Source organism: Oryzias latipes, chromosome 4 (assembly GCF_053564925.1).
Source record: "Oryzias latipes strain Hd-rR chromosome 4, Olatipes_Hd-rR_3.1".
NCBI lineage: Eukaryota > Metazoa > Chordata > Actinopteri > Beloniformes > Adrianichthyidae > Oryzias > Oryzias latipes.
Window position 1 is genome coordinate 5,380,146 of NC_136240.1, and position 9,330 is coordinate 5,389,475.

At 43.3% G+C, this 9,330-nt stretch overlaps 1 long non-coding RNA gene across 1 annotated transcript; it reads left to right on the plus strand.

Moving 5' to 3' along the window:
• Positions 1–484: 484 nt before the first annotated feature.
• LOC105353876 (uncharacterized) lies at positions 485–2,204 on the plus strand. Its single transcript, XR_908593.4, has 2 exons — positions 485–1,961; positions 2,102–2,204. It is a non-coding gene; the product is annotated as an uncharacterized LOC105353876 (long non-coding RNA).
• The last annotated feature ends 7,126 nt before the right edge of the window (positions 2,205–9,330 follow it).

Here is a 9,330-nt window from a genome sequence, read left to right on the forward strand (position 1 = left end):
CTAGTTCACATATTGTTCTTTATCTACCTCCCAAGATACCCCCCCTAAAGTTTCTTGAGTTCAAACCCCCTCTGCCAGGACCCCCCTCTGCAGTTGAATGTTTTGTGAAGGTTATCTCTGTGTTTGAGTGATGGCACTGACTTGAATCCACCTCTCCCTGAACCTCACTGCTGATGGGTGTTTTTGTGTCAACATGGCAGCAGGCCCATATAGCCTGACTTCTGATTCTTCCCCTCGTGTGTCCTATCCATTCTTCTTCACAGCTTGTAGTTGATCCAAAGTTCACTTCTACAGCCCCCCCCCCCCCCCCCCCCCCCACACACACACACACACACCTGCTGAAGCTTTCATTAGAACAGCAAGATCTTTAAGTTCTGACAAAAAATCCTAGGCTAACCAAAGGGCTCTCCGGGTTAAAAGCAAAATCACATCGGAATGAAAGCAGGCAAAAAGTTCACCATGATAAAGTGTTGAAGTTGATTGACATGAGGGGAGCTTTAAGACAGTGTTTTAAAAAAGTGTTTTAAAAGTGGAAATGAGTAGGTAGAAATGAATTAGGGCGAAATGATAGAAAATGAGATAGGGCAGCTTCGTCTATGGTTTCAAACCTGCCACTTAAGATCATTTTTAGTAATCCTAGGTGCAGCAGATCAAAGTCAGCCAGTTTGAGAAACTGTGTGTCATGTTCTGCTTCCAGACCACCAACAGTTCTTGTTACTTTGGACTTGCCGTACTCCCTTTCCTCATCGTTCTCACCTGGTCTGAGCTGGATACGCTCCTCTGCAGCAATGCTTTTCTGCCAGTTCATAGGTGGCTTTTGCTCACGTCCAGGTTAAGAATTATTTAAAATATCTTCTCTATTGGTTTTGAACCTAAATAGAGTTTGTGTTTGGACTTGAAACTGTTCTGGTCTTTTGTTTTTTTTCGATCTGTCAGATGCCTTTGCATTGATTGTTGGAGTTACCTCTAACCACCAGCCTGTCCACAACAACTCTTCTTCCAGCCTTCTTTTCCCATTGAGGATTCATCTTTTCCTCCTGAGCACTTCTGAGACTGACTTCACTGGTTCCTTCTCCACATCTCCTGAGCTGACCAATCAGGAACTGGGATTTGGCAGCGATGATCATTTGCCACACCAGCGCTCAGTCAACCTCCAAATTGTGAGGAAATGTTACAGATTCCATGTATTGTTAAAAAAGGGTCCCAGGCCACATGACATGCTCACAAGCAAACCTTTAAGTGAGTAACATGGCTTCTCAAGTTTGAGTTTATAAAGCACCTCACGGACCCAGCGGACATGCGAAGGGGGAGGGGGAAGCTTCCAGTTCAGCAGGATCAGCCAATGGCCCACTTCCATGCACTTGGCATGTCTGAAGTTAGGGGAACACCGAATATTGCAGACATGGAATTCAGTGTGACGACGTGTCTATATGCTCTAGATTATGTAATGGGGTGATTCTTTTTTCCTACCTTTACAATTTGGTTTTTTTAAAAATCTTTTTTGTTTTATTGATCCTGGTTGTGCAACCTAAAACTCCAAGGGCCCTTGAATGGCTCATGGCAAATCTGGTGATGAGTCACAGGTGTGTGTGATCAAGGTGGGTTGGAGTTTTGATCCTTTAAAAAGGATGAACAGCTGGACTTGGAGCGGAAAAAAAAGGCGCACCACAAGAGCTGCACAAGCAGTGTTGGAACACCAGCGATAGGAGCCACACGCGTGGTGTTTTGGAGCACCAGGACGGAGGCTGCACGTGTGGTGTTTTGCAGCGGCGGCGGCAGCAGCAGCAGCAGCGGTTGTGGTGCTTGAAGCATGCCAGCCCCAGGAATTGGACATTGTAGAGTCTGGGCTCGGCCACATGACTGGGACAACAAAGTGGAACCAGTGGACCATGGAACTGGAAAGTGGACGCGACGAACAACAGCAGAGGGGTGTGGTTGCGACCCACCCCTCTTTCAGATAAGTAATTTACCCTCTCAGTTCAAATCCAAGTCAGCCCAAGAAGAGATGTTTTCTGAACCCCTTCTACTGGATTTTATTGCATGGGTTTTTACTGTTTCATACTGGGTTTTATTTGGTTCTGTGTGTTTTTTTATTTATTAGATGGGGTTTGGACTGCATGCTCCTCTAATCATCCTGGAGCATTTGGACTGCTGGAGGCCGGACACTATAGGACTGGACACAATAAACATTTTGAAAACTTGCATCTGGTTGTTCAGCTCCTTACACAAAATCTGATCCACTAGAATCTACCTGTGTCACAATTATATGCCAAATATATCTGACCAAAATGACCCAAGCGCTGGGCATGACCAAAGCATATGGGCTTGATTAGCAGGAGAGAGGTGATGTCTGCCACAGGCATCGCTAACAGAAGGATGTATTTTGGCCAGTCTCGCGTTGGTACAGTGGACCCTGTAAATAATCTTGCACTGAATCAGTCTGTGGCGGGCACAAATGGACAATGGACAATGCTGACTTCCATTTTTATTCCGTCATGTGGAGGTTAAGACTGTCTTCCCATGAATTTTTGACAGTATTGGATGACTTTGTGCATAACCAAATAAACTTGTTTTAGCTCGAGATACAGATCAAGAGGGTCTTTGGAGAGAAGAGCAACTAAAAGCGCTTCTGGGGGACGATTTGGAAAGTAAGTTTTTAACAAAGTCCCTGATGTGGAAGAAACCGACAAATGCTGATTTGGGAGGTTATATTTCTTTGACAGTTGTTCAAAAGAGGATAAAACACTGTTTCTATATAAGTTGGTTATTGACTTACTCGCATTAGTGTGCCAGAGATTGAATGCCAAATTGGTTTTAGACAGATCAAGTCAGCAGTTTCTATAGACTGATGTGAGGACAGTAGGATTTAAAAGCCCCAACTGTTTCCTGACTTGACTCCGCTTTTTCAAAGAGGTGGACACCACTGGGCAGATATGGACAAAAGGAAGGGGAAAATCACCAATTCTGTCCCATGTTGGAATAGAGCAGTGCAGCTCTGAAGAAGCAAAATTCACCAGATTTGTGCCGCTTTGACATCTGGCATCAAGCCTGTTCCAAAGGTGTATACATCCACTAGTATCTGGTGACAACAGACCAGTGTGAACACCACAAGCTAAAAGTGTATACAAAAACTCATGTTCCGTCTTGAACGTGCCACACATACCCGGTGTGTAGGGAGCATTGAACTTCTCCTGAGTCTTACCCTCCCCAACTTCATCCTGTCACCAATCGACTCAGCAGGTCTTTGGACTGTGAGAAGAAGACAGAAGACCAGAAAAAACCCACATTCACTGGAGAAAAACTCCAGATTGAAAGAACTCTGCAGGGGTTTTATCCATGGCTATAGCAACTTTGTTGCTGCATTTAGAGAACAGCAGAAAATTGATTTCATTGATGAACTATTAATCAAACCTGACAATGAAGTAATGAAATTAGAGTTTGAGCTTCAGAACGCAACAAGTACTTTTTGGCAAGAGCATGTTTCTGTTTGCGTGTACGCTCCTGTAAACGCACGTGCACACACGGGGCTTCTGGTTTTAATTAAAGACTCCCCAACACAATTGAAACAATACTTAGCTGCTGGCCAAAAACTTGGAAACTTCCCAGCTCTTGATTTCAGTAACACAAAGACACACATGTATTTACAATTGACAGCTGATAGTAGTTACCTTTTGTTAGAGAAAGAACTACAAAGAAAAACTGAAACAGAGCAGCTTATTTGGTGCGACACTTCTTATAAACTTGAGTTTTTTTTAAATTTACGGTAACTTGCCTTTTTATTTTTGTCAGATAGATCCCTAAACACACAACGGCAAAATTATTTAGTGTGTTTAATGTAGAACATGAGAACAAACAACTGAGAAAAAAACTTTTTAATGGACAGATCTGAAAGAACACAACATAATCAAACTGCTTACTTACACCAGTAAACCAAGATGAAATTGCATGGAGCAAATACGTTTTAATAACAGATTGGTAGCTCACATCCTGGTCTTGCCATTTGATGGTCACATGTCCATTAAGTATTAAGTTTAAAGCACTGAGTTGCTTGACAACCCATCATATTAAATATATTTCAATAAGGAGAGATCTTAGGAATGGGCATAAGAAAGATTTATATGTGATACAAAAATGTGCATGAAATAGTCCATAGTGTTTTGGGGTCAGGCTCTGGGCAGATGATGTCTTTATCCCGGTGGGATGAGCTCAAACCATAGATGGGTAAACCCAGAGCCTAGACGCTGATGGTGGTTGAGGTCAGTCCTCGATATAGTATTTGTCCAGGTGAAGAACGGGGCGGGGCATCTAGAATGTAGAAAGATGAACGTCAATGAATTTAAAAGCAGAAGTATGATTGGGTTGAACACTGTTTAGATGGGATTTCCGAGAATTTGGCAGCACATCCAACCGGCCTCACAACCGCAGACCACGTGTAACCACACCAGCCCAAGACCTCCACATCCAGCATGTCCACCTCCAAGATCGTCTGAGACCAGCCACTCGAACAGCTGCTGAAACAATCGGTTTGCATAACCACAGAATTTCTGCACAAACTATCAGAAACCGTCTCAGGGAAGCTCATCTGCATGCTCGTCGCCCTCATCGAGGTCTCGACCTCACTCCAGTTCGTCGTCATAACTGACTTGAGTGGGCAAATGCTCACATGCGATGGCGTCTGGCACGTTGGAGAGGTGTTCTCTTCACGGATAAATTCCGATTTACACTGTTCAGGGCAGATGGCAGACAGCGTGTGTGGCGTCGTGTGGGTGAGCGGTTTTCTGATGATAATGTTGTGGATCGAGTAGCCCATGGTGGTGGGGTTTTGGTATGGGCAGGCATATGTTATGGGCGAAGAACACAGGTGCATTTCATTGATGGCATTTTGAATGCACAGAGATACCCTGACGAGATCCTGGGGCCCATTGTTGTGCCGTACATCCAACAACATCACCTCATGTTGCAGCATGATAATGCACGGCCCCATGTTGCAAGGATCTGTTCACAATCCTTGGAAGCTGAAAACATCCCAGTTCTTGCATGGCCAGCATACTCACCGGACATGGCACCCATTGAGCATGTTTGGGATGCTCTGGATCGGCGTATACGACAGCGTGTTCCAGTTCCTGCCAATGTCCAGCAACTTCGCACAACCATTGAAGAAGAGTGGACCAACATTCCACAGGCCACAATAGACAACCTGATCAACTCTATGCGAAGGAGATGTGTCGCACTTCATGAGGCAAATGGTGGTCACACCAGATACTGACTGGTTGTCTGAGTCCCCTGACCCCCTCAGTAAAACAAAACTGAAGATTTCAGAGTGGCCTTTTCTTGTCTAAGGCACACCTGTGCAATAATCATGCTGTCTAATCAGCATCTTGATATGGCACACCTGTGAGGTGGGATGGATTGTCTTGGACAAGGAGAAGTGCTCACTATCACAGATTTAGACAGATTTGTGAACAATATTTCAGAGAACTGGTTATTTTGTGTATGTGGAAAATGTTTCACATCTTTGAGTTCATACCATAAAAAATGGGAGCAATAACAAAAGTGTTGCGTTTATATTTTTGGTCAGTGTATATACATAAGAAACTTTTTCAAGCATTAAACCAGTTTGAGGTGAGAATGCATAAATGTTGACTCGTAAACTTGGGGTGGCAAGTGGGGGGGGGCAAAGCTTTTTGCGTGGGTGGCAGCTGCCCCCCCTTGCCACCCTGTAGCTCTGCTCTTGATGTTTGCTAAGTAGGAGAAAAATGTTCTTTCTTTGTAATCATATCTATTACTCACACAACACCAGCACAAGCTGCAGACAAGGGAAGAAAGCGTGGCCCACAGCCTGCAGCTAAGCTGGCATAAAGCTTCAAACACATGAAGAACATAAACCTTGCTTTTGTTGTTTTGGGGAAACATGTTAATTTCCTTTTAAGGTTGGGGTTTGACAATAAATCATAAAAACTGTGCCAAAAACTTCCTCATAGAAAGTTAGGCTGTATCGCTATGTGAGCGTTGCTCTACATGTGACCATTTTATCTGGCACTTCTTTCATTGCAAGTTCATGACTTTTTCCTGCTGTTGACTCACCTAAATTTGGCATCAACAGCTGTAGGTGAGTTGACAGCATGCTAGTATTTCTCAGGATATCAAGCAGACCTTAGAAAGAGAGCTGAGTTGCCCTGTGTGGTGATTGTTTGGAAAGACCTCCATCAATCTTGTTCGTCTTGTTTTTTAGACACATAGTTTGTGGAGGTCTGACATGCATGTATCATCGCGGAGGTGAGCACAGCCTTCTCCTTTGACAAGAGAATGCAAAACTTGTGCCTGCAGTGGATCTATCACAAAGGGTTTAATCTGACTGATGATATGAGGAAAACCTCTACAAGTTCTCTTTTAGATGAGGTTCCACTCTCAACAAACACAAATATCTGTCTAACCTCACATCATTAGTAGCTTAGCTCTCCATCCAAAGCTTTAATCTTGCTACTCCCTTCCAGATGCTTCTTTTCTCTCCTAACCCATCCTTTTCTTTTCCTTGCTATCAGCTACAGTCTCAGTGCTCACCAACTCTCCTGACAGAAAAAACTGGATTTGTGGTTCTGACAGGCGCCTATCATCACCTTTGTTTATTTAATCTCCATCCTGCTCTCAGAACCCCTCGCTGTCCCTCTCACCTCTCACCTTCTCTCCAAGGATTCGATCTTTGACTCCTTTAGGGAGGTCTGATTTTTTAGAAGGGCCTTTCCAGGCCAAGTAACTCAGAAAAAAGAGACCCCAGAAAAACAAAAAGCAGGACCGCACATGTACACACACTCAGAAAATGAACACACATGTGCTGAAGCATGCAAGCCCTCCCACAGGATTTACAAGGTTGGGGCAGAACAAACAAGCTTGTTTAGGTCCTGAGGTACTGGCCAGCAGTTCTGTAAGGCTCAAAGAAACCTGTCCTTGCAGTGAAAATGATTATTGCAGATCAAACATGAGTGTTTGAAACAGACTGAATCGGAAGTGTCTTCTTTGTCAACAATGCTTAAGTAAATCAAAACATATTCTTCAGGTCACTACCACGTAATTACCTCACAGTTTCATGAATGCATCTTTTTATGTAGAATCTAAAGTGGTAATGTCTAGCTGTTGTAAGGCTGGTAGGGTATGTCAATAATTTTTGCACTTGTCCAAAAAGCTGAAGCATAGATCACTGACTTTCTGCACAGTCAGCTGCTAAAGAGCTCCAAAGGTCATGTTATCTTCAGATCAGCCCAAGTACAGCACTCAGAGAGCTTCATAGAATGGGTTTCCATGTCAGAGCAGCTCCATCCAAGTAACACATCACCAAGTGTAATGCAAAGCATCGATGCAGTGGTGTAAAGCACGCCATCACTGGACTCTAAAGCACTGGAGACACCTTCTGTGGAGTGATGAATCACACTTTTCCATCTGGCAATCTGATGGACCAGTCTGGGTTTGGAGGTTGCCAGGACAACGGTACATCTGGGACTGCATTGTGCTGAGTGTGAAATTTGGTGGAGGAGGAATTATGGTGTGGGCTTGTTCTTCAGGACTTGGACTTGGTCCCTTTGTTCCAATGAAAGGAACTCTGAATGCTTCAGGATACCAGAACATTTTGGACAATTCCATGCTCCCAACCTTGTGGGAACACTTTGGAGCGGCCCCTTCCTCTTCCAACATGACTGTACACCAGAGCACAAAGCAAGGTCCATGAAGACATGGAGGACAGAGTCTGGTGTGGATGAACTGGACTGGTCTGCACAGAGTCCTGACCTGAAGCCCATAGAACACCTTTGGGATGAATTAGAGCAGAGACTGAGATCCAGGCCTTCTCCACCAACATCAGTGTGTGACCTCATCAATGCTGTTTGGAAGAATGGTCACAAATTCCTTGAAACACTCCTCAACCTTGTGGACAGACTTCCTAGAAGAGTTGAAGCTGTAATAGCTGCAAAAGGTGGACCAGGATCATATTGAACTCTATGGGTTAGGAATGGATGGGACTTCAGTTCATATGTGAGTCAAGGCAGGGGAGCCGACACTTTTGGTTATATAGTGTATTTGCTCTGGTAATACATCACAAAGAATGAATGACAAATTGGGGTAAAGTAAATGTTAATAAAACAGAACACATAAAAACTCAATTTCAAAACACAAAAAGTTATTTTATCCTGTGTGCCTCAGAAGTCATTCTCAGCTTTCGCTCTTTCTCTGCAGACTTGTAGTTTGATAAAGTTCTTCATTTTGAAAAATCCACTTTTGGGCAAATTAAGCTTCATAATATGTTTTGTACATGACCCTCACTTTCAATATATCATTAGTAAACAAACAAGCAACCAAAAATGTCCTGATTCTTTCCAGAAAAGACCAACTGCATCAACTGATACCTTTTATCCTCTAAATATGGTAGACTTCACTGCCAAAAATACATTTCTTGAGCCTCTCAGTAACAACAGAAAGTTGCAGTGTTACTGCGTCTGAGCTATATGGCCGACATTCTAACGAGTTTGACTGAGACAACTAGCTGTTGTTCTAGCTTGTCCTTGCTTGGTGTAGAACAGTGATCTCCAACCCGTGCTAACAGGGCTCAAGAGAAAAGGGACTTGGCTTGTATCATTTATGCTTTACTGTCAGACTCCAAAGTAAATTTGAGCTTGTGACATAAATAATAAAAATAATTGTTAAATACAATTGCCATCCATAGAAAGAATACATCTTTGCAACTAGATCCTTATTTCTGAAGTCATAGTCTGCCCAGTCTCTTCTAATTATTTAAATACACTTAATTACACTTTTAACCAAACAAATAAGAACAACTTTGTAAAAGCATAAACGTTAAATTGCTGCCGAATGTTTAGTGAAGTTTAGAGTTGTTATTCTAGATAGAAAATCCTTTCAATCATCAAAATAGTAACCATCAAATCAGCACTAACATGTAACAGCAGCAATGCCTCCGACTTCTTTGTTTTTGACATGAAAGTCAGCTCTTGGACTGCACTCTTGAAGGCAGAGCTTTTCCCAATCAGACCGAAAGCAACCCCGATCCACAGTTCATGCAAGGCCAGATGAGAATTCCAAACAACCAATGCCGAATTCCAAACAACCGGCATCTGCAGTGGAAACGTGAGGGGCGGATGGTCGCAGACATCTGCAAACATTCCAACAAAGCTTGGGACAAACAAGTGTGAGGAGAGTAATGCAAGTGGCTTGTGGCTGCAGAGCAGTCCTGGGGAACAATACATAAAAATAAAGTTAAGTGCATGATGCTCCTTGGTAGTAAACACAAAGACATTTGCGTAACTATTGACTACAGACTCTGACACA